Consider the following 26,110-nt stretch of genomic DNA (forward strand, 5'->3'; position numbering starts at 1 on the left):
ACCCACTGCTCCTCGTGCAGATGTCACTAACACACCCACTGCTCCTTCTCTAGATGTCACATACACACCCAGTGCTCCACATGCAGGTGTCACTAACACCCACTGCTCCTCTTGTAGGTGTCACTTACACACCCACCTTTCCCGGTGAAGATGTCACTTACACACCCACTGCTCCTTCTCTAGATGTCACATACACACCCAGTGCTCCACATGTAGGTGTCACTTTGTAGGAGGCTGGACTGGCTTGTAGTGAGTACCAAGGGGTACTTGCACCTTGCACCAGGCCCAGTTATCCCTTATTAGTGTATAGGGTGTCTAGCAGCTTAGGCTGATAGATAATGGTAGCTTAGCAGAGCAGCTTAGGCTGAACTAGGAGACGTGTGAAGCTACTACAGTACCACTTAGTGTCATATGCACAATATCATAAGAAAACACAATACACAGTTATACTAAAAATAAAGGTACTTTATTTTTATGACAATATGCCAAAGTATCTTAGAGTGTACCCTCAGTGAGAGGATAGGAAATATACACAAGATATATATACACAATAGCAAAAATATGCAGTATAGTCTTAGAAAACAGTGCAAACAATGTATAGTTACAATAGGATGCAATGGGGAAACATAGGGATAGGGGCAACACAAACCATATACTCCAAAAGTGGAATGCGAACCACGAATGGACCCCAAACCTATGTGACCTTGTAGAGGGTCGCTGGGACTATTAGAAAATAGTGAGAGTTAGAAAAATAACCCTCCCCAAGACCCTGAAAAGTGAGTGCAAAGTGCACTAAAGTTCCCCTAAGGACAAAATAGTCGTGTTAGAGGGAGAATGCAAGGAAAACACAAATCAGCAATGCAACAACGATGGATTCCTGTCTGAAGGTACCTGTGGAACAAGGGGACCAAGTCCAAAAGTCACAAGCAGCTCGGAGATGGGCAGGTGCCCAAGAAATGCCAGCGGTTGGTGCAAAGAAGCTCTTTCTAGGCTGAAGAACTGTGAATACTGCAGGAACGACAAGGGCTAGAGACTTCCCCTTTGGAGGATGGATCCCCCACGCCTTGGAGAGTCGTGCAGAAGTGTTTTCCCGCCGGATGGACGCCAACAAGCCTTGCTACACGCAAATCGTGCGTTTGGCGTTTTTGGACGCTGCTGGGGCCCAGGAAGGACCAGAAAGTCGCAAATTGGACCTGCAGAGAGAGGGGACGTCGAGCAAGACAAAGAGCCCTCACTGAAGCAGGTAGCACCCGGAGAAGTGCCAGAAACAGGCACTACGAGGATGCGTGAAACGGTGCTCGCCGAAGTTGCACAAAGGAGTCCCACATCGCCGGAGACCAACTTAGAAAGTCGTGCAATGCAGGTTAGAGTGCCGTGGACCCAGGCTTGGCTGTGCACACAGGATTTCCGCCGGAAGTGCACAGGGGCCGGAGAAGCTTGCAAAGTCGCGGTTCCCAGCAATGCAGCCCAGCGAGGTGAGGCAAGGACTTACCTCCACCAAACTTGGGCTGAAGAGTCACTGGACTGTGGGGGTCACTTGGACGGTGTCGCTGGATTCGAGGGACCTCGCTCGTCGTGCTGAGAGGAGACCCAAGGGACCGGAGATGCAGCTTTTTGGTGCCTGCGGTTGCAGGGGGAAGATTCCGTCGACCCACGGGAGATTTCTTCGGAGCTTCTGGTGCAGAGAGGAGGCAGACTACCCCCACAGCATGCACAAGCAGGAAAACAGTCGAGAAGGCGGCAGGATCAGCGTTACAGAGTTGCAGTAGTCGTCTTTGCTACTATGTTGCAGGTTTGCAGGCTTCCAGCGCGGTCAGCGGTCGATTCCTTATCAGAAGGTGAAGAGGGAGATGCAGAGGAACTCGGCTGAGCTCATGCATTCGTTATCTGAAGTTTCCCCAGAGACAGAGACCCTAAATAGCCAGAAAAGAGGGTTTGGCTACCTAGGAGAGAGGAAAGGCTACTAACACCTGAAGGAGCCTATCACAAGGAGTCTCTGACGTCACCTGGTGGCACTGGCCACTCAGAGCAGTCGAGTGTGCCAGCAGCACCTCTGTTTCCAAGATGGCAGAGGTCTGGAGCACACTGGAGGAGCTCTGGACACCTCCCAGGGGAGGTGCAGGTCAGGGGAGTGGTCACTCCCCTTTCCTTTGTCCAGTTTCGCGCCAGAGCAGGGGCTAAGGGGTCCCTGAACCGGTGTAGACTGGCTTATGCAGAATTGGGCACATCTGTGCCCAACAAAGCATTTCCAGAGGCTGGGGGAGGCTACTCCTCCCCTGCCTTCACACCATTTTCCAAAGGGAGAGGGTGTCACACCCTCTCTCAGAGGAAGTTCTTTGTTCTGCCATCCTGGGCCAGGCCTGGCTGGACCCCAGGAGGGCAGCTGCCTGTCTGAGGGGTTGGCAGCAGCAGCAGCTGCAGTGAAACCCCAGGAAGGGCAGTCTGGCAGTACCAGGGTCTGTGCTACAGACCACTGGGATCATGGAATTGTACCAACAATGCCAGGATGGCATAGAGGGGGCAATTCCATGATCATAGACATGTTACATGGCCATATTCGGAGTTACCATGGTGAAGCTACATATAGGTAGTGACCTATATGTAGTGCACGCGTGTAATGGTGTCCCCGCACTCACAAAGTTCAGTGAATTGGCTCTGAACAATGTGGGGGCACCTTGGCTAGTGCCAGGGTGCCCTCACACTAAGTAACTTTGCACCTAACCTTTACCAGGTAAAGGTTAGACATATAGGTGACTTATAAGTTACTTAAGTGCAGTGTAAAATGGCTGTGAAATAACGTGGACGTTATTTCACTCAGGCTGCAGTGGCAGGCCTGTGTAAGAATTGTCAGAGCTCCCTATGGGTGGCAAAAGAAATGCTGCAGCCCATAGGGATCTCCTGGAACCCCAATACCCTGGGTACCTCAGTACCATATACTAGGGAATTATAAGGGTGTTCCAGTAAGCCAATGTAAATTGGTAAAATTGGTCACTAGCCTGTTAGTGACAATTTGAAAGTAATGAGAGAGCATAACCACTGAGGTTCTGGTTAGCAGAGCCTCAGTGAGACAGTTAGGCACCACACAGGGAACATATACATGCACACCTATGAGCACTGGGGCCCTGTGTGACAGGGTCCCAGTGACACATACATATAGGCCACAAACCTATGAGCACTGGGGTCCTGACCAGCAGGATCCCAGTGACACATAACAACCATACTGAAAACATGGTGTTTTCACTATGAGCACTGAGGCCTGGCTATCAGGATCCCAGTGAGACAGTGAAAACAGTGACAAACACCCTGACATACACTCACAAACAGGCCAAAAGTGGGGGTAACAAGGCTAGAAAGAGGCTACCTTCTCACACAACCCCCCCCCAAACGAAGGACAATAAGGCTAACCTTGGCCAGTTGAGACTTTATTGTCTAAGTGGTGATAAGTAGAGAGTAGCTCTGCAATAGACTGGTTACTCCCTTTATCATCCACTATATGGTTACTTCCCTGTGGGGATGTAAACCACCCTGTTTGAAGTTTTTTAGCTAAGCAACAATGTGAAGATGTATTTTCAGAGTTTCTATCAGTAAGTTTTAGTTTAGAGCAGTGGGAATTGTCCACTGAACCTATTTGTAGTGATGGAAATGCCAGACAGGGATGCTGTCTCAGAAAAGCCATGGCTGGGCAAAAACTTTGTCCATTTGGCTGGAAGAGAGAACAGGGATGCTGTTTCTCTTGAGTTGGAGCAGGGCAGGGATGCTGTCCTACGAGCTCCACACTAGGGCAGGGATGCTGTCCTAAGTGTTGTGAGGCAGTACAGGGTTTCTGCACTAAAGTTTCTCTGGGAGGGTTGGAGGGATGCTCCATGTTAACTAAAATGGTGCTCTTTTTGTCACCAATGTTAGTTATCCCACAGAGAGGTACTTCTACCTCAGGGAGTCCAGCTATGCCAGCTGATGATTCCCTTGGAACAGGTGCCACCCGAGGAGAGGTTTCTCCCACCACAGGAATGGTATCCTGAATGGTAGGGTGGTTAGGGGATACTGTGATACCCTTTTTACCTGTTGATGGAGAGGGATCCTGAGTTTTCAGGCCTTCTCTCCTTTGCTTTTTCATTTCAGTAGAAATGAGAGGGAACAATTCCTCAGGGATGCCCAGCATGACTGCATGGGCATAAAACTCTACATCAGCCCAACCTGAGGCCTCTAGGTCATTACCTAAGAGACAGTCTACAGGTAAGCTAGGTGATACCACCACCTGCTTAGGGCCAGTAACTCCACCCCAACTAAACTGAATTATAGCTAAGGGAAGAAACTTAGTGGAGTTATGGACATCAATAATCTTATACTGTTGTCCAATGATGTGTTGTTCAGGAGGCACTAGGTTTTCAGTCACCAAAGTGAAACTGGCACCTGTGTCCCTGTAGGCCAAGGCCTCAACACCATTTATTGAAACTGTCTGCCTGTACTTATCCATTGTAAGGGGACAAGCAGCCAGTGTGGCAAGGCCAATGCCACTAGGTGTGACAGAAACTGTCTTGGGACTGATTACATCAGTTTCCACTATGGACCCATAAGTGAACCCAACTACACCCTTTGCTTGACTGTTGCCAGCAGTCCCACCACTAGTACCACTACTGCTAGGGGCACTAGAGCTTGATGTATTAGTGGTGGTAGGCTCAGGGGGTTTACCTGGACAGGACTTATCCCCTGGCCTATGGCCTCTGTTTTTACACACAAAGCACCAAGGCTTTTTAATGTGTGCAGGTTGGGAAGAAGAGGAAGAATTTGTTTTATTCCCACCCTCTGAAGAGTGTTTAAGATTTGAAGTGGGATTTTTGGTTTTATCCTTATCCCCATGCTTATCTTGAGATTTTTCACCATCTTTCTTCTTATTGCCATCTTTGTCACCCCCTGTATGAACTTTTCTGTTCACCCTTGTTCTGACCCATTTGTCTGCCTTCTTTCCCAATTCTTGGGGAGAGGTCAGATCAGAGTCTACCAGGTACTGGTGCAACAAATCAGACACACAATTATTAAGTATATGCTCTCTCAGGATTGTGTTATACAGGCTTTCATAATCAGTAACTTTACTGCCATGTAACCACCCCTCCAAGGCCTTCACTGAATGGTCAATGAAATCAACCCAGTCTTGTGAAGACTCCTTTTTGGTCTCTCTGAACTTTATCCTGTACTGTTCAGTGGTTAAGCCATAACCATCCAGGAGTGCATTCTTAAGAACTGTAAAATTATTGGCATCATTTTCTTTCACAGTAAGGAGTCTATCTCTACCCTTTCCACTAAATGATAGCCATAGGATAGCAGCCCACTGCCTTTGAGGGACATCCTGTACAACACAGGCCCTCTCAAGTGCAGCAAACCACTTGTTAATATCATCCCCCTCCTTATAAGGGGGAACTATCTTATGCAGATTCCTGGAATCATGCTCTTTTGCAGGATGACTATGGGGAATACTGCTGCTGCCACCATGGGTTTCTAAACCCAACTTCTGTCTTTCCCTCTCTACTTCTAAAGACTGTCTATCCAAATCCAGCTGTTGCTTCTTGAGCTTCAGTCTGGTTTGCTCCACTCTCAATCTATTGAGCTCCCTTTCTAACAATCTGTCATCAGGGTGGGTGGGAGGGACATTTCTAGATACAGAGGTATGATGGGAATGAACAGAAGGAGACCTGTCCCTTACCAAGGGCACCCTAACAGCTTGGCTACCAGCATAATGTGAGAGCACATCATCAGTATGATGTGATTCAACCTCTGTACCAACTATGCTAGACTGTCTAGTAATGGGCAGGCTGAGAAGTTTCTTTCCTGAACCTTTTCCTGGGGGAGTCCCTGGATCAGATTGAGAACCATTAGCTACTTTTTCTACAGATTGGGCACTTATGGCCTTATCCTGTACTCTAAGCATATTAATTAACAGTTCTAAGGAAGGATTCTTCCCTACACTCAAACCTCTCTCTATGCAGAGACTCCTTGCTCCTTTCCAGCTAAGGTGATCATATGCAAGTTTGGACAGTTCAACTTTTTGGCCTGTGCCAGACATTTTTTAGAGAGAGTTAAAGTGATAGACAAAGAGAAAAAAGTTTTCAGAACTTTTTGGAAAGACAGAAAAAACTTTTTAAACTTTTAAGAACTTTTTGAAAGTTTAGAAGTACTTTTCAGCACTTAGAAAAGAGTGAAAAGAGGAAATGCAAAACTTTTTGGCTATGTGTATATACACTGACCTTGTTTTGTATATTTTTCTCTTATGAAAAGTACAATGACAAGAGTGGTAAGTAGTCTCAAAGCACTTATCCCACCGCTGCACAACCAATGTAGGAGGCTGGACTGGCTTGTAGTGAGTACCAAGGGGTACTTGCACCTTGCACCAGGCCCAGTTATCCCTTATTAGTGTATAGGGTGTCTAGCAGCTTAGGCTGATAGATAATGGTAGCTTAGCAGAGCAGCTTAGGCTGAACTAGGAGACGTGTGAAGCTACTACAGTACCACTTAGTGTCATATGCACAATATCATAAGAAAACACAATACACAGTTATACTAAAAATAAAGGTACTTTATTTTTATGACAATATGCCAAAGTATCTTAGAGTGTACCCTCAGTGAGAGGATAGGAAATATACACAAGATATATATACACAATAGCAAAAATATGCAGTATAGTCTTAGAAAACAGTGCAAACAATGTATAGTTACAATAGGATGCAATGGGGAAACATAGGGATAGGGGCAACACAAACCATATACTCCAAAAGTGGAATGCGAACCACGAATGGACCCCAAACCTATGTGACCTTGTAGAGGGTCGCTGGGACTATTAGAAAATAGTGAGAGTTAGAAAAATAACCCTCCCCAAGACCCTGAAAAGTGAGTGCAAAGTGCACTAAAGTTCCCCTAAGGACAAAATAGTCGTGTTAGAGGGAGAATGCAAGGAAAACACAAATCAGCAATGCAACAACGATGGATTCCTGTCTGAAGGTACCTGTGGAACAAGGGGACCAAGTCCAAAAGTCACAAGCAGCTCGGAGATGGGCAGGTGCCCAAGAAATGCCAGCGGTTGGTGCAAAGAAGCTCTTTCTAGGCTGAAGAACTGTGAATACTGCAGGAACGACAAGGGCTAGAGACTTCCCCTTTGGAGGATGGATCCCCCACGCCTTGGAGAGTCGTGCAGAAGTGTTTTCCCGCCGGATGGACGCCAACAAGCCTTGCTACACGCAAATCGTGCGTTTGGCGTTTTTGGACGCTGCTGGGGCCCAGGAAGGACCAGAAAGTCGCAAATTGGACCTGCAGAGAGAGGGGACGTCGAGCAAGACAAAGAGCCCTCACTGAAGCAGGTAGCACCCGGAGAAGTGCCAGAAACAGGCACTACGAGGATGCGTGAAACGGTGCTCGCCGAAGTTGCACAAAGGAGTCCCACATCGCCGGAGACCAACTTAGAAAGTCGTGCAATGCAGGTTAGAGTGCCGTGGACCCAGGCTTGGCTGTGCACACAGGATTTCCGCCGGAAGTGCACAGGGGCCGGAGAAGCTTGCAAAGTCGCGGTTCCCAGCAATGCAGCCCAGCGAGGTGAGGCAAGGACTTACCTCCACCAAACTTGGGCTGAAGAGTCACTGGACTGTGGGGGTCACTTGGACGGTGTCGCTGGATTCGAGGGACCTCGCTCGTCGTGCTGAGAGGAGACCCAAGGGACCGGAGATGCAGCTTTTTGGTGCCTGCGGTTGCAGGGGGAAGATTCCGTCGACCCACGGGAGATTTCTTCGGAGCTTCTGGTGCAGAGAGGAGGCAGACTACCCCCACAGCATGCACAAGCAGGAAAACAGTCGAGAAGGCGGCAGGATCAGCGTTACAGAGTTGCAGTAGTCGTCTTTGCTACTATGTTGCAGGTTTGCAGGCTTCCAGCGCGGTCAGCGGTCGATTCCTTATCAGAAGGTGAAGAGGGAGATGCAGAGGAACTCGGCTGAGCTCATGCATTCGTTATCTGAAGTTTCCCCAGAGACAGAGACCCTAAATAGCCAGAAAAGAGGGTTTGGCTACCTAGGAGAGAGGAAAGGCTACTAACACCTGAAGGAGCCTATCACAAGGAGTCTCTGACGTCACCTGGTGGCACTGGCCACTCAGAGCAGTCGAGTGTGCCAGCAGCACCTCTGTTTCCAAGATGGCAGAGGTCTGGAGCACACTGGAGGAGCTCTGGACACCTCCCAGGGGAGGTGCAGGTCAGGGGAGTGGTCACTCCCCTTTCCTTTGTCCAGTTTCGCGCCAGAGCAGGGGCTAAGGGGTCCCTGAACCGGTGTAGACTGGCTTATGCAGAATTGGGCACATCTGTGCCCAACAAAGCATTTCCAGAGGCTGGGGGAGGCTACTCCTCCCCTGCCTTCACACCATTTTCCAAAGGGAGAGGGTGTCACACCCTCTCTCAGAGGAAGTTCTTTGTTCTGCCATCCTGGGCCAGGCCTGGCTGGACCCCAGGAGGGCAGCTGCCTGTCTGAGGGGTTGGCAGCAGCAGCAGCTGCAGTGAAACCCCAGGAAGGGCAGTCTGGCAGTACCAGGGTCTGTGCTACAGACCACTGGGATCATGGAATTGTACCAACAATGCCAGGATGGCATAGAGGGGGCAATTCCATGATCATAGACATGTTACATGGCCATATTCGGAGTTACCATGGTGAAGCTACATATAGGTAGTGACCTATATGTAGTGCACGCGTGTAATGGTGTCCCCGCACTCACAAAGTTCAGTGAATTGGCTCTGAACAATGTGGGGGCACCTTGGCTAGTGCCAGGGTGCCCTCACACTAAGTAACTTTGCACCTAACCTTTACCAGGTAAAGGTTAGACATATAGGTGACTTATAAGTTACTTAAGTGCAGTGTAAAATGGCTGTGAAATAACGTGGACGTTATTTCACTCAGGCTGCAGTGGCAGGCCTGTGTAAGAATTGTCAGAGCTCCCTATGGGTGGCAAAAGAAATGCTGCAGCCCATAGGGATCTCCTGGAACCCCAATACCCTGGGTACCTCAGTACCATATACTAGGGAATTATAAGGGTGTTCCAGTAAGCCAATGTAAATTGGTAAAATTGGTCACTAGCCTGTTAGTGACAATTTGAAAGTAATGAGAGAGCATAACCACTGAGGTTCTGGTTAGCAGAGCCTCAGTGAGACAGTTAGGCACCACACAGGGAACATATACATGCACACCTATGAGCACTGGGGCCCTGTGTGACAGGGTCCCAGTGACACATACATATAGGCCACAAACCTATGAGCACTGGGGTCCTGACCAGCAGGATCCCAGTGACACATAACAACCATACTGAAAACATGGTGTTTTCACTATGAGCACTGAGGCCTGGCTATCAGGATCCCAGTGAGACAGTGAAAACAGTGACAAACACCCTGACATACACTCACAAACAGGCCAAAAGTGGGGGTAACAAGGCTAGAAAGAGGCTACCTTCTCACACACTTACAAGCCTGCTGCTCCATGTGCAGGTGTCACTCGCACCCACTGCTCCTCACACAGGTGTCACTTACACACCCACTGCTCCACATGTAAATGTCGCTCACACCACTGCTCCCCATGTAAGTGGCACTTACACACCCACTGCTCCCCATGTAGGTGTAATTTACACACCCACTACTCCCCGTGAAGATGTCACTTATAACCCACTGCTCCCCATGCAGATGTCACGTACTCACCCACTGCTCCCTATGTAAGTGTTACTTACACACTCTGCTCCATGTGCAGATATCACTTACACACCCACTGCTCCTCACACAGGTGTCACTTACACACCCACAGCTCCCTGTGCAGGTGTCACTTACACACCCACTGCTACCCATGCAGGTAACACGCACCCACTGCTCCTTCCTTGAGTTGGAAAGGGCCTGTACCCCACTACTAGAATCAGCTGCCACCAACCGTTAGTAGTGTCAGACCTTGGCATGAGGGTCATAGTCACGCACATACTGAAAGGAGCACCCCAAGAGAGTCTTGCACTCTGTCAGCCAGAAAATGCCTTATTTCCAAAGGCCATTTGTGAAGACACTTGTGACAATGGTCTCTTGCACCAGAAAACATATGGGGTCTGACACAGCAGTTAAAATGAGGAACCGGTTCTCATATGGAACTGTGCCAGGGACCTTGAATCCCACAAAAGCCCCAGGGTTGGAATCTGATGTCCTTGATGAAATGGAATCACCAGGTGTCTTTCTATGTAACATAACATGTCATCACATTGTGTATTGTGCTTTCTCTCTGAGTTACAACTGTGTTCATCTGCAGTGTCACAGAGAGGGTCCACCTTGTGAGCAGGAGGAAGGTTTTAGGTGCAGCGTTTCTCCTCGTGTGACCCTCTCTTAAACCAGGGACTTGTAACTGACTTGGTGAAAAGCGTCAGACTCCAGGACAGATGTTCAGGATGCGGGACTGTGATGGAAAGTCTGGGACGTCTGGTCACCTAGGCTAAGGTGAATCTGGCCTACCCTTTCCTTAGCTTCTCAGCCACCTGAGGAGGGAGTGACAGACAAATCTGCTGGTGTTTGCTCAAGATCACACTGGCTTTATGTCGAGCCCCTCACCTGTCACTCCTGCACACTCTCATCCAAGAGTGAAAATAGTGTTTATGACTCTGTATTTTGGCAGTGGGGAGGGACTATTCTGACATAGGGGCTGATTTATATAATGGTGGACAGTCCATTGTCATACCAGGGGGACGAAGTAAATTACTGGCGGTCATTTATAAACCATTGGCAGGAAGCACTGTCACACTGCTTCCTGTCAATGCATATTGCTGTTTGGTGCAGGGTTTTGTCAGCATGCTGTACTCCTGCAAAGTTACCCAAGATGGGAATGAGTCCTGACCTGCCCTGTCATGGGTGTTGTTCGGAGGAGGGCACCTTTTTCAACGTAGAATGGGATTGCCCAGTCACCCTTACAGGACATGGGGAAGATGTACAAAGCATTTTTCCAGTGGCAAATGGCCTGATTCACGGAATCAGGCCATTTGCAACTGCAAAAATGCTTTTTGTAATGTAGAAATTCCAAACTGTGATCCAGTAAATCACTATTTGGAAGGGGCATGTTCAGGGAGTCCCTTCCAAATAGGGAATCAGAATGTACCAATGTTTTGGGACCGAAATCGCTAAGCAAAACATTTCTACTTTACCACCAACTTAAATTTCGTGTTAATCCATTCGCTAATGAAAAGGGGTAACTTGGGGACCCCTTCCCTTTTGACAACATTTTTTTTTAAATGAAATATTTCAGTTTTATTTGTAAACGCATCCTGAGTTCTTTTAAGGACAATGGGCTACATTTTAAAACAAGAATTTGCAATGCAATAGGTCTCGCATTAGCGAGAGTTAGACCTGTTGGCGTTGTATATGGTAATGACAAGCTCGCCTTTGGGACGGTACAAATATTTAGCCAAGCTGCACATTAAACCCTTATCAGAAATAAACTGTGTTTGTGCATTCCTTCATACACTTGGCATTAGACTGTAATGGTCTGAACAGCCCCTACAGAGCACCACATTAAAAATTGCATTTGGAAGAAACGTGGTCATATGACCGTATTTTCAGCCTCTAGAGGGCATAATCACATAAAAAGAATGATAAGGAACATTGAAATGTAACCATATAATCAGCCCCTGAGGGCATAGCGTATTGCCCATTTTCACGACTCGCAGGCCCTTTAAATATTTAACTGTGGAGTCAGTGGCACACAGGTGTAGTACCACTGGCGGTGGCTAGATGTCCCTGTTGAGTCAACAGCAGAAAGTGCATTACGACTGCCCGTGGCTAGATGTGCCTGTAGAGTCAACAGCAGAAGGTGCAGTACCACTGGCTGTGGCTAGAAGTCCCTGTAGAGTCAACAGCAGAAGATGCAGTAGCACTGGTCGTGCCTAGATGTTCATGTGGAGCCAAATCACTCAGAGTACAGTGTCACAGAACGCTGCAGGAACTTCTTCTGATGTCAGAAGCTCAAAATGTCCCCGAAACCCAGAAACAGCTGGAGAAGTACCAGGTCCTCAGTGTAATGGCTGAAATATTTAGCCATGCTGTACATTAAACCTTTATCAGAAATAAATCTCGTTGTGCATTAGCAGAAGGTGTAATACCACTGGCCGTGGCTATATGTCCCTCTAGAGTTGCAGCGTAGGTTCTCATTATCCTAATGAGACTACTGGATTTGGGTGGCAGAATCTCCTGGACTGCGGGGGACTGAGTCTGAACCCGCTCCAGGTGACGTCTGAGAGCCTAATCCGGGTTTCTTCCGGCTAACAACCAGTGCCTCATCTCCACTCAAGAGCAGGGATGATTGGGGCAACCGGACGCATGACATAAATGATTCCTGAGGGAAATCGTGGTTACTCAGATCTCATCCGTTTCTCTCAGTTACATTAGTCTTACATATGCAAGGACAATCAGAGGCAGAGTAAAGTTCAATAAGGTTTTATTGAGGTAACTGCATCTTAGATAATAAAGCATGTATTGCAATACCTAGGACGATGAAGCACAAGAGGATTAAAAAAGTAACAAGGAGTAACACAGAAATAACATTACCATATTGTCACTAGGGTTTGTATACATAGGGCCATATGTATACTTTTTGACGCACAACTGCGCCAACGCAGTTGTGCGTCAAAACATTTAACGCCGGCTAACACCATTCGAAAGCGCCATGCGGGCGCCGTATTTATTGAATGACGTTAGCCGGCGCTGCGGAGTGGTGTGCGTAAAAAAAAATGACTCACACCAGGCAGTGCCGGCGTAGGGGAAAATGGAGCTTGGGCGTCAAAAAATGGGGCAAGTCAGGCTGAGGCAAAATTCTTGCCTCAACCCGATTTGCGCCATTTTTTTTTAACGCCCAGACGCCATTAACATGACTCCTGTCTTAGCAAAGACAGGAGTCATGCCCCCTTGCCCAATGGCCAAGCCCAGGGGACTTATGTCCCCTGGGCATGGTCATTGGGCATAGTGGCATGTAGGGGGGCACAAATCAGGCCCCCCTATGCCACAAAAAAAAAAACGGAAAAATATACTTACCAGCACTTACCTTAATGTCCCTGGGGTGAGTCCCTCCATCCTTGGGCGTCCTCCTGGGGTAGGCAAGGGTGGCAGGGGGTGTCCCTGGGGGCATGGGAGGGCACCTCTGGGCTCCTTCCGAGCCCACAGGTCCCTTAACGCCTGCCCTGAGCAGGCGTAAAAAAATGACGCAAGCGCGGCTGGACGTCATTTTTTAAGGCCCGCCCACTCCCGTGTGTCATTTTTGCACGGGAGTGTAAATAAGGCGCACAGGCCTGGGAGTCATTTTTTAGACGGGAACGCCTACCTTGCATATAATTAACGCAAGGTAGGTGTCCACGCAAAAAAATGACGCAAACTCCAAGAAGTTTGTCGCTACGCGCGTCTAACGCCAAAGTATAAATATGGAGTTAGCTTTGCGGCGGATTTGCGTAAAAAAAAACGACGCAAATCCGGCGCAAACAGAGTATAAGGGCCATATTTATACTTTTTGACGCACAACTGCGCCAACGCAGTTGTGCGTCAAAAAATGTAACGCCGGCAAACGCCATTCGAAAGCGCCATTCGGGTGCCGTATTTATTGAATGACGTTAGCCGCCGTTAGCCGCCGTTAGCCGGCGCTGCGGAGTGGTGTGCGTCAAAAAAAATTACTCACACCAGGCAGCGCCGGCGTAGGGGAAAATTGAGCTTGGGTGTCAAAAAATGGGGCAAGTCAGGCTGAGAAAAAATTCTTGCCTCAACCCGATTTGCACCATATTTTTTTTACGCCCAGGCGCCATTGGCATGACTCCTGTCTTAGCAAAGACAGGAGTCATGCCCCCTTGCCCAATGGCCATGCCCAGGGGACTTATGTCCCCTGGGCATGGTCATTGGGCATAGTGGCATGGAGGGGGGCACAAATCAGGCCCCCCTATGCCACAAAAAAAAACGAAAACAAATACCTATCTCCACTTACCTTAATGTCCCTGGGGTGGGTCCCTCCATCCTTGGGCGTCCTCCTGGGGTGGGCAAGGGTGGCAGGGGGTGTCCCTGGGGGCATGGGAGGGCACCTCTGGGCTCCTTCCGAGCCCACAGGTCCCTTAACGCCTGCCCTGAGCAGGCGTTAAAAAATGACGCAAACGCGGCTGGACGTCATTTTTTAAGGCCCGCCCACTCCCGTGCGTCATTTTTGCATGGGAGTGTAAATAAGGCGCACAGGCCTGGGAGTCATTTTTTAGACGGGAACGCCTACCTTGCATATAATTAACGCAAGGTAGGTGTCCACGCAAAAAAATGACGCAAACTCCAAGAACTTTGTCGCTAGACGCATCTAACGCCAAAGTATAAATATGGAGTTAGCTTTGCGTCGGATTTGCGTAAAAAAAAAACGATGCAAATCCGGCGCAAACAGAGTATAAATATGCCCCTAAATATGCCCCATAGTTTCTACCTAGGCTATGTTAGAGCACAGCAGGTTAAGCTCTAATTCTACCCTTCGGGTTCCCCCTGGGAAGACAACATCCCTCATACCTGAGCAAGAGGCCTGTAGTCTACATAAGCAGCTGTAGCGAAGCACTCAGCAATCAGCATACAGTCGTGGTCATCTGGCTGGAATCTCCCTCTAACGTACATGGGTCAAAGTAGTGTTTTTACAATAACACAGCTGATGTTCCTAGAAACTGTCCCCACGTAAGAGCGTGTATGTTTCTGTGAACCGTGGAGACAAAGCGTGCCACTTTTGCCAGCAACCTATCTCACTGCAGTCATGAGAAAGCACAGAGTGAAAGAAATGTGTTTATTTAAGAACGCAGCGCTGTCCTAGGCGAGGAGCAACTAGATAGAGAGACTCAAACAAGACCGGAAATGTGGCTGTTATTAAAATAATATAATAAAAACATATCTAGGTTAAAGTGCACAGCGACAGCTCTAGCCGCTAAAATAACGTGTATGAAACTAAAGCTAAAATGGCTATACAACAGAGTCAACAGAAAAAAATGCAGTACCACTGATCATGGCTAAATGTCCATGTGGAGCCTACTGAGCTAGTGTCACTGTGGGGCAATTATAATCATTCAGCGCTAGTGCATTATACATTTACAGAACTTCTTGTAATTACTGATTATGTAAAGTAAGGACCGAGTGAAGGACAAACGTGGAAAATGAACCGCGCGCGTGAACACGAGTGCTTACTGACAAACATGAGAGGCAGGAAACAAAGAAAAATAGTCCATCCAAACAACAGAAAAACATTCCAGGCATGATTAAACTGTGCTTGGCCGGTGCTCCTCAGCCACGTACAGGAAGTGATGTATCCACTGCCAAACCAGTTAGGAGGCAGCCAAACAAGAGCTACACTGCCTTCAACCTATGGTAGGCGGCAGGCAGGAGCAAAGTCCTATACTCCATACAACAGGTCTTACAGATAGCACATGCACGGTGCTTGACCTAAGAAAGGGAGATAACACGGACCTGAAAAACTACAGAATGGTTGTGCTACTGGACATCGAAGCCAAGACATAGTCAAGCATACTACTAAGTGGCCTAGATACTTGGGCTAGAGATGGGGGCGTCCTGCCCATTGATCAATCAGATTTCAGGGAAGAGGCTTCTACTTCAGGTAACATCATAGCCTAGCTCACCTGGTCAAGCCAGCTATCCAGTCAAACAACCACCCCCTCTTTGCACGCTTTGTTGATTATTCCTCAGCTTTCGAAGGCATGGACAGGGACACCCTGTGGAAAAAATTACAAAATTGCTAGTACCTAAAATCGGGCAGGAATGTTTGTTCTTGATGCAGCATGCTTACAATATGGTTTTAATAAATCACACAAAAGTGGGAAAATAGAGAGACCTGGATTAATTAAATGTTTATACCATCACTAAGCAACTAGTGGCAAACTGCAAGACACGGGTTGTCAAGTTCGGTCGCTGCTCCAGTAAACACAAGCTGTAGTGGGGATCGGGAATCTGTAAAGTAAGGACTGTTTCCAACTACAGCTACCTGGGGGTGCGGTTTCCGAGTGACGTCAAACCCAAGGTAGACATCACCAGACAGAAGGGGCAAGGGACTGACCTATGCCATGTGCAAAGTCCACTCTACTCGACACAGGTAATTAGAGCAAAACTACTACCCTTCATCTGCTGGGAGCAAATAGCCGCCCGAGAGCCTTAGTGGACACCATGGTGCGGGCGCAATGCCGCGCCTAGAAGCGCATCTTTCAAATCCCCACAAGCGCACCTCCTCAGTAGTCCTTTGAGAACTGGGCAGCCACAGTCCAGCACCACTGCAGAGTTCCTGCTTCATCTTCAAAGACAATGAAAGAAATCTTGAAAGGTATTCTCATACACCGTAAGAAGCCTTGGTTGGATTATCTGATGTCTGCTCTCAACTAAACCTGATCACGAACAACTGGGAAACCCCCGTAAACTACCCGACGGCCCTAAAATCTGCACTGAAGAAAGAAGCCAGGCTTCTATCCAGGCAGGAAGACCTCTGCTCCACTGAAGCGTCTAACAGTGACATCCAGGTCATCCTAAGCTCATGCAGAGGAAAGCATTGCCAGCCAAACCTAAACTGTGCGTTAAGTAGCTTGCAGAATATGTCACTCACAAGAGGAGTCCTTGATTCATCTGCTCTGGATATGCCTGGTCCTCTTAAATGCATGCCGCACCTCATAAATCCTCTCTTTCTAAAACAATCTCATTTTCAACTCCATAACCCCTGCAGAGCTGGCAAGATTTGCCAAATTCATGGAGTTAAATCGATCAGTCACTCATAAGCTTTAATGGCCCAGTTAAGAAACATTTGAACCCAGGTAGATAAAGAAAAAACACAACACTCAAGGGACAAACAGCACTTGACACTTTAACCCAGAAAGGGCCTCGATCTCAATATTATTATCACAGGACTCTGTTATGCAACTGAATGTGAACCAAAGACTATGGCCCACATTATAGCTTTGGCGGTAATAACCACCTACCGCCGCGTTGACGGCCTCATCCATACCCCTGAGGCGGCGACCATCCGTCCGCCAGATTATGAGCACTGCCTGACTTCCGCCACAATAAGGGCGGAAATCTGGCAGTGTTTATACTGCGGACGGTAGTGACCTGGCGCTGCTAACACCTGCTGGTGCTATCAGTGCCCCTTCCCATTCCCTGCCGATGACCTCCTCGCCGGATAAGGTAAGTCGGCCGTCCGACAGGGGAGGGGGGTGGGGTTGTTGTGTGTATGTGTCTGAGTGCATGTGTGAATGCATCTGTGTGTGTTGTGTTATATGTGTATTAGTGAATGCGTGTAAGAATGATGAAGTAAGTGCATGTCCGAATGCCAGTGAGTCTGTGTGTAAGAATGTGTAGGAGTATGTCTGGATGATTGCGTATGTGAATGCCTGTATGCCAGTGAATGAGTGAATGCGTGTATGTCAGTGTACGTGAATGGGTACATGTGTGGTGCGTGTATGTGGGGAGGAGGGTGTGGGGTAAGGGGCGCTGTCACTGTGGTGGGGGTGATGTGTGCGTGTGTGCGTTTATGAGGGGCGGGGTGAATGCTTGTATCGGAGGGGGTGGGGGTGTTTGGATGGATGGGGGTGTCAGGTGAGTGTTAGGGAGGCCGCCTACTGGTGACAGAGAAGGAATTCCCTGTCACCAGTAGGGCCTACCTCCATGATTTTCTTGGCGTTTGTTGGAAGGTGGGTCATTAGTTGTGTGGCCTGCACAAGTAATGAGTCCGCACACGACCGCCACTGGGAACCAAACACCTCATTGTAGCGCTTGACTCTCATAGGGTAGCGTTGCAGAGCAGTCCAAGGCTTACTCAAGGGAGGTGGTGTGGGCTAGTAATCCCCATTCACCAGCCCACAAGTATGACTCTCAATAAATGATTGTCCAGGCTATGCTTTTTCTTTTGATAAAGTAAAAGTACATTTATTACTCACACACACACTACTCAATACTATGCAATCTACAAAAATACAAAAAGTGATGGAATCACTCTGGGAGGACATTGTGTAATCTTTCATGTCTCCTCCAAGGGAGAATATAATCCATCAACCCAATCCCTGGTGCCCCCTGCGACATTTGAACATTTGACAGTAATGTGGAATGAACACACCTACATCTGCAATTAAGTACATCTATCTTGCCAAGAGGTGGCTATCAGTCTCATTATTCGAATTAGCATCAACAAGTAACATAAAAGACCATATTCAAGCAATTTAACCATTAGGATTACTTTTAGACAACTGCTAGATTACTTTCAAATTACTCTTAATTGACCATCAAATAACAGTTCAATACATTGGATAATACCAGCAGACACCTCAAATAAGCACAAGCCAGAACAAAAGATCACATAAGCTTGGGCTCCAATCACAAGTAGAACCCTTGGGGTTTGTCCCACCCTACCTAGGGTAGGGACACAAACTGCGTTGGGGTGAGGCTGTGCTGCTCCTGCAGCTCCCCCTGTCTGTGGGCATGGATTTGGTGGTGGCCCCATCTTTCTGGGACCACCACAAGCTGGTTTAGGGGCCTATCCCCTTGCCCGCAAAGCATGCTGGGGTGGCCTCATATGGAATGAGCGGCTCTCCCGCTGTGCCGGTGAGAGCCGCTGTGCTGGCCAAAAACCGAGGCGGCGCAGGGAGCCCACCCCTGGCTGCCCCGCCGGCTCCCCACACAGCCAGCAACTCTGTGTGCTGCCGCGGGAGCCGGCCTTCTCTGTGGTGTCTGCCCGCTCCTGCGGGAGGATGTGTGCAGGCTTGCAGCCGGAAGGGCCGCTTGGGGGAGTGCAACGGCACTCCCCCCTTCCTCCCTGCAGCTTCGGGCCCCAGGATGGGGCCCAGGGCCCCTTCTCGTCTCCGCGGGGAGCACAGTGGCTCTCCCTGATGCCACTTTCTTCTTGGGGCCCCGGGATAGGGTCTGGGGCCCCTTCTGGGGATTTTCACAGGGGGTGCGACAGCGTCCCCCGACTTGACTTCTGCTGGGGGCTCCAGGATGGGGTCTGGGGCCCCCCGGCCAACCTTCACAGGGAGCGCGACGGCGCTCCCCGGCTTCTTCTTCGCCGTCGGCTCCTTCACAGCCAGCGGCCATCTGGTGGGGGTGCACGACGGTGGCCCCTCCATTCCTCCTTCTTCACGGGGCCCCAGGATGGGGTCCGGGGCCCCTCGCATCAAATCTTCATGGGGAGAGCGACGGCGCTCCCTGACCTTACTTCGGCCGCAGGGAGCCCCGGGATGGGGTCCGGGGTCCCAACCCACCGCGGCAGGGGGGATGCGCGACGGCGCCCCCCCATCGAATCAATTCAGACCAGGCTTCACAGGGCCCTCAGGATGGGGTCCGGGGCCCCTTCCTCTTCCATAGGGGGAGTGCAACGGCACTCCCCTCGCTCCTCTTCCTCCTGGGGCAGCCCCCGGGCCCTGGCCCACCCCAAGGGCACAGTCTCGAGCAGCTGCGGAGCCCCACGCGCTTCGTAGCTGCTTCTCTAGTGGTCAAAGGTCACTATCCTTTTTCCCTGGATATCTCAGGTCCGCAAGGGCCAATTTTCATCATTCTGGTGTCGTTTCACTCCTGGTGACAAGCCCTTGCCACCAGGAGCACTCTCCTCAGGCCTCCTGGCCTCGAAGGGTCCCAGATCATAGGGAGCCAGTCTCACTGACTCCCTGCGCCAGCCTTTCCTCTGGGTTCCCTCTTTTCCTTCTGGGCAGCATGCTCTCCTTGCGCTAGCCCAGTCCTTCCCCCAACTAGTCCTCTGGGGGGGGGGGGGCATGGGGGCCAGCTTGCCTGGCCCTGGCATTCACCTCACTGGCCTTGAGTCCTTCCGGGGCAGAGTCCCTGCCCCAATGGCAGTAGGAGGTTCTTCCTTCCAGTTGTCCATGACGCCCGTCTGCAGTCCCAGTGTCCAGCAGTGAAGCACAGCCAAGAGAGTGAGCTCTCCCCTGTGCAGGACCTTTTAAGTGGGGGCAGAAGTGTCCAGCAGGTCTGCACCTCTGGCTTATCCAGATGTGCCACATCACTTCCTTGCCCCCGTCCCCTCCTTCTTGCACAATCTTCTGGGATGGCTCAAAATGGCATCCTCCAGGAGTTTGTTGCCACATGTGCTCTGAAAGTCTCAGCCCCTCCTCACTGACATTCCTCACAGGGCCTCTCCAGCCTGCTACTGACACAGGATGACAGCTGGCTGATTGATGCCAGGCCCTGCTGAAGGAACTGGACAGAGCAGTGATTGGCCCTAATCCTAAGCTGAGTCAGAGAAAGATGACATCCATGGATGACCAATAAGTTGTACAACTATGCTCTTGTAACCTACTGCATCATTCTTTTCTTACATGTTACATTGTACTTTGGTGTGATTCTGGTCTCGGTGGACCCCAGAGAACTGGAGTTGCACCCTAGGCCCTCCTTTCCCATTGACATTTAATGGTGTATCCCCACAATGCAAATGCCTTAAGCACACTGACATTGGCATTTAACTGAGTGTCCCTACAGTGAATGACACTAAGCACACTGACTCTCCCTCACATGTGTACAACCCTCTCATGAGACCTACTCCAGGTCACCACCCACTCTGCATAATTTCTCCTGCACCAGGCTTACCTAAGTGCAGTTCTTGGGCTGCGCCTACCAGGAATCCTCCTCCCACAGCCCTCACATGGGTGCACATCCATGTGCACACATGATCACATGTAACCCGCACGGGGCCTCCCGCCCTTGCTGCGCCACAACAGCCTTTCCTTAGCACGTTTACTACGAGTTTACTGTGTGTGAGTCCCCGCACAGGATCTCCCTCACAGTAAAAAGTAAAAAAACAGGTGGTCAAGAAGCAAAAAATCAGGGCAGACCTGATGGTCAGAACCGTCCTCTAACAGTGTTGCTAACGTGATGGAAACCATGGCAGTAGGCCGGCTCATAATGACACCGGCGGTACTCTGTGGGCTGCAGGGTCGGAGATTGACATCTTCGGCCCGGCGGCTCATACCGCCATGGCAGTATGAGTGGAGAAGTGGCAGGTTGGCTGCAGCCAACCCGCCACACTCATGTGGTGGTATGTACCACCAGCCTAATGGCAGTAATACTGCCACATTAACCCTGGTAGTCAGAAGACCGTCAGGGACATAATGAGGGCCTATGTCTACAATTAGCACTATGCACTGCAGTGCCTGTGCGCCCTTGCTGCTTGTTTGTAAGATCCAAATGCACAATTCACGCCTCCACTACTGGCACCTCGCACCTTTCACTTTCTCATCCATTTCGCATGCTCAAAACTGTTACGAGCACCTGGTAGGCTCCTGTAGGAGGCTGGCCTGGCTTAAAGTGGGTACCTGATGGTACTTACACCTTGTGCCAGGTTCAGTTATCCCATATTAATAGATTAGAAGTGTCCTAGCAACTTAGGCTGATAGAGGTAGCTATAGCAGAGCAGCTTAGGCTGAACTAGGAGACATGCAAAGCTCCTACTATACCACTTATATCATATAGGTACTATACCATCAGAAAGACAATACTCAGAGTTACTAAAAATAAAGGTACTTTATTTTAGTGACAATGTGCCAAAAATATCTCAGAGGATACCCTCACTTAGGAGGTAAGTAATATACACAAAATATACACACAAACCAAAATCAGGTAACTAAAACAGTCAGAAAGTAGTGCAAACACTGTAGAATACAATAGGATGCAATAGGCCTAGGGGCAACGCAAACCATGTACTAAGAAAGTGGAATAAGATTCATGAATGGACCCCTAAGCTAGTGTAGTGTGTAGAGGGTCGCTGGAAGTGTAAGAAAACACTAAGGGTGTCCAAGATACCTGTAGGAGGCTGGCTTGGCTTATAGAGGGTACCTAATGGTACTTACACCTTGTGCCAGGTCCAGTTATCCCTAATTAGTAGATTAGCAGTGTTCAGGCAGCTTAGGCTGATAGAGGTAGCTATAGCAGAGCAGCTTAGGCTGAACTAGGAGACATGCAAAGCTCCTACTATACCACTTATATCATATAGCACTATATCATAAGAATCACAATACTGAGTTACTAAAAATAAGGGTACTTTATTTTAGTGACAATGTGTCAGAAATGTCTCAGAGGATATACTCCCTCAGGAGGTAAGTAAAATATACAAAATATACACACAAACCAAAATCAGGTCAGTAAACAGTTAGAAAAGTAGTGCAAACACTGTAGAATACAATAGGATGCAATAGGTCTAGGGGCAATACAAACCATATACTAAGCATGTGGAATGTGAACCACTTAAGGATCCCAGGCCTAGTGTAGTGTGTAGAGGGTTGATGGGAGTGTTAGAAAACACTAAGGATGTCCAAGATAACCCACCCCAAGACCCTGAAAAGTAGGAGTAAAGTTACCCGACTTCCCCAGAAACACACCAAAGTCATGATGGGAGATTCTGCAAAGACCACAAGTGACTGCAAAGCACTGAAGATGGATTCCTGGACCTGAAGACCTGCAAAGGAAGGGGACCAAGTCCAAGAGTCACAAAAGTGTCCAGGGGTGGCAGGAGCCCACTAAACCCCGGATGAAGGTGCAAAATGGCTGCCTCCGGGTGGAAGAAGTTGAAGATTCTGCAACAACGGAAGGTGCCAGGAACTTCTCCTTTGCACAGATGTCCCACGGCGTGCTGGAGAACGCAAACAAGCCTTGCTAGCTGCAAAGATCGTGGTTAAAGAAAATGGGTGCTGCCCGGGCCCAAGAAGGACCAGGAGGTCGCCCCTTGGATGAGGAGACAGAGGGGGTATTCAGCAACACAGGCATCCCTTGCAGAAGAAGGCAGCACCCGCACGGCACGGCAGTCATCTCAACACTACAAAGTAGGGTCCCACGAAGCCGGTGGTCAACTCAGCGAGTTGAGCAATGTAGGACGGAGTGCTGGGGACCTGGACTGTGCTGTGCACGAAAGATTCCTTGCAAAAGTGCACAGAAGCCCTAGCAGTTGCGGTTCACACAGTACACAGGATTACTGTCTGGGGTGGGGAGGCAAGGACTTACCTCCACCAAATTTGGACAGATGAACCACTGAACTGACGGGGTCACTTGCATCCAGCTCCTGTGTTCCAGGGACCACGCTCGTCACGGTGAAGCAGAGGTTTGGTGCCTGCGTTAGCAGGGGGAAGATTCTGTCGACCCACGGGAGATTTCTTCTTGGCTTCCAGTGCAGGGTGAAGGCAGAAAAGCCCCCAGAGCATGCGCCACCAGGAAACAGTCAAGAAAGCCGTCAGGATTAGGCACTACAATGTCGCTGGTAGTCTTCTTGCTACTTTGTTGCTGTTTTGCAGGTGTCCTGGAGCAGTCAGCGGTCGATCCTTGGCAGAAGTCAAAGAGGGAGATGCAGAGGAACTCTGGTGAGCTCTAGCATTCTGTTGTGGACTTGGCTGGTCTCTGACATCATTGGAGTCAGTGATGTCAGAGAACAGAATGGAGATGACTGGGGGATTCTAAGAGGACGATTGGAGGGAGAAGGAAGCAGCGATCAAGAGCTGGCACTGTCGTGGATGCTGTACAATAAAGAACCTTATTTAATAAGCCTTGGATCTATGGATTAATTCGGGAGAAGTGTGCCGGAGGTTCTTCGCGGTGCTTCTGGACTCAGTGTAGAGGAGCCTCCTCTTCTTGTATTCAGGTATTCATATGGAAAGACCGCAAGGCTGACACAGATACCAAGTCTCGCGTGTTTTAGAGACACAAATGACTAGACTGCTAACTTAATTTTCTGTTCAGTACTCATCTGCTTATACCTTATGTACATTTTACCTTATATGTACTTCACTGAATGATAGGAAAACTGTCTTATGACTCAAACATTGATTTGGAGTATTTCACTATATTAATTATCGTTACTTTTTTTATTTTTTTGGTGCATATTATTATTATTATTATTACAGTTTTTTTTCCCGTTTTTTTCACACTATGGTGGTCATTCTGACCCTGGCGGTCTTTGACCGCCAGGGCGGAGGACCGCGGGAGCACCGCCGACAGGCCGGCGGTGCTCCAATGGGGATTCCGACCGCGGCGGTAAAGCCGCGGTCGGACCGGCACCACTGGCGGGGTCCCGCCAGTGTACCGCGGCCCCATTGAATCCTCCACGGCGGCGCAGCTTGCTGCACCGCCGCGGGGATTCCGACCCCCCCTACCGCCATCCAGATCCCGGCGGTCGGACCGCCGAGATCCGGATGGCGGTAGGGGGGGTCGCGGAGCCCCTGGGGGCCCCTGCAGTGCCCATGCCACTGGCATGGGCATTGCAGGGGCCCCCGTAAGAGGGCCCCTACATGTATTTCACTGTCTGCTGCGCAGACAGTGAAATACGCGACGGGTGCAACTGCACCCGTCGCACAGCTTCCACTCCGCCGGCTCGATTCCGAGCCGGCTTCATCGTGGAAGCCTCTTTCCCGCTGGGCTGGCTGGCGGTCTGAAGGCGACCGCCCGCCAGCCCAGCGGGAAAGTCAGAATTACCGCCGCGGTCTTTCGACCGCGGAACGGTAACCTGACGGCGGGACTTTGGCGGGCGGCGGAATGGCTACACTTAGTTTGGCTCAACCACCACAATTCTTATCTGAACGTGGAGAACCCATTCTACCATGGAAAAAGTGGATTTATCTTTTTGAATCTTATTTAATTGGCATTGGTGGAGAAAAATTTTCACCAGCAAGGAAACAAGGAATTCTTCTGCATAATTTAGGTATTGAAGGAAGAAATATCTATGACAGTCTTGATTCAATTGCGATTGGCACCGCTGATGGTGACCCTAGAGATGTATATGACATGTCAGTTATGATGTTGAAGAAACACTTTGATACCCGTATAAATATAGTTATGGAAAGACATACATTTTTCAAGAGGGCACAAGCTAAAAATGAAAGAGTGGGTAATTACATTGCTTCTCTTAAGACATTAGCTCAGACTTGTGAATTTGCTGGTTTAACTGACTCTCTCATCAGAGATCAGCTAGTAAGATGTACCAATAATCCAAGAGTACAAGAAAAGTTACTAGCAAAAAGCCCTCTCTGGAAGAAGCCATTGCTATTGTGGAAAGTTTAGAGCATGCTAAAGTAGCATTAGCAGTAGCTAAAGTTTCAACTCAAGAAGACAGGAACTACTTACAAAAAACAGTGACATGTCATTTGAAAGGGGGCAATGAAATGGCCAAGGACCTCAAACCTAGATGTTACAAATGTGGCAGCCCTGGACATTTAGCGAATAATCCAAGATGTTTTGCTAGAAATCTCAACTGTAGAAATTGTGGAAAGAAAGGACACTTAGCAAAGGTTTGCAAGAATCAGAAGATCAACATAATAGATGAAACACTGTCAAATCAACAGTTGATCTTAAATGTGAAGTGTCCTAATATTCAAAATTCTGCTATAAATAGTGACACCAAGTTAATTATGCCAAAATGTGACATATAAATTGATGGTAAAGTTGTTCCTGTCCTTGCAGATTCAGGCTCTCCTTTTACCTTAATAGGAGATAAAAATTGGGAGACAATTTTTGGCATTTTTGGTATTGAAATCCTTCCCCCAGACATTGACCCCATAGGTTATGGAGGACAGAAAATTGATTTATTTGGCTACTCTTTGATGACAATCAAATTCAAAGGGCGTGAAACAGTTGGGAAAATTTGTGTGGCTAAACGAGGTGATAACTTGTTGGGGTGGAGACATCAAAAAGATCTGGGCATTATTCTTAACCCGAATTCCCCTGAACAGGTTCTTTCCATATCTAATATAGGGAATGATGCTTTGATTGTAAATGAATTTCCTGAGGTGTTTAGTGACAAATTGGGCCTGTTGGCTGGTTTTAAGCATAAAATCATTCTAAAAGCTTCGGCCAGGCCAGTGGTACATAAAGTGCGGAAGGTCCCTCATTTGATGTTGTCTCCATTACAGGATGAACTTAATAGGTTGCTAAGTCTGGGTGTTATAGAGGAACTTGAAGCCTCAGAATGGTTGGCCCCCATTGCTTTGGTTCCCAGGGATAACGGTTCTAAAATTAGGATGTGTGTGGATTTGAGAGGCCTCAACCAGTGCATATGGGTAGATCGCCAACCTTTACCGAATATTAACGAAACGTTAACCATGCTTTCGCAGG

Source organism: Pleurodeles waltl, unplaced genomic scaffold (assembly GCF_031143425.1).
Source record: "Pleurodeles waltl isolate 20211129_DDA unplaced genomic scaffold, aPleWal1.hap1.20221129 scaffold_37, whole genome shotgun sequence".
Taxonomy (NCBI): Eukaryota; Metazoa; Chordata; class Amphibia; order Caudata; family Salamandridae; genus Pleurodeles; species Pleurodeles waltl.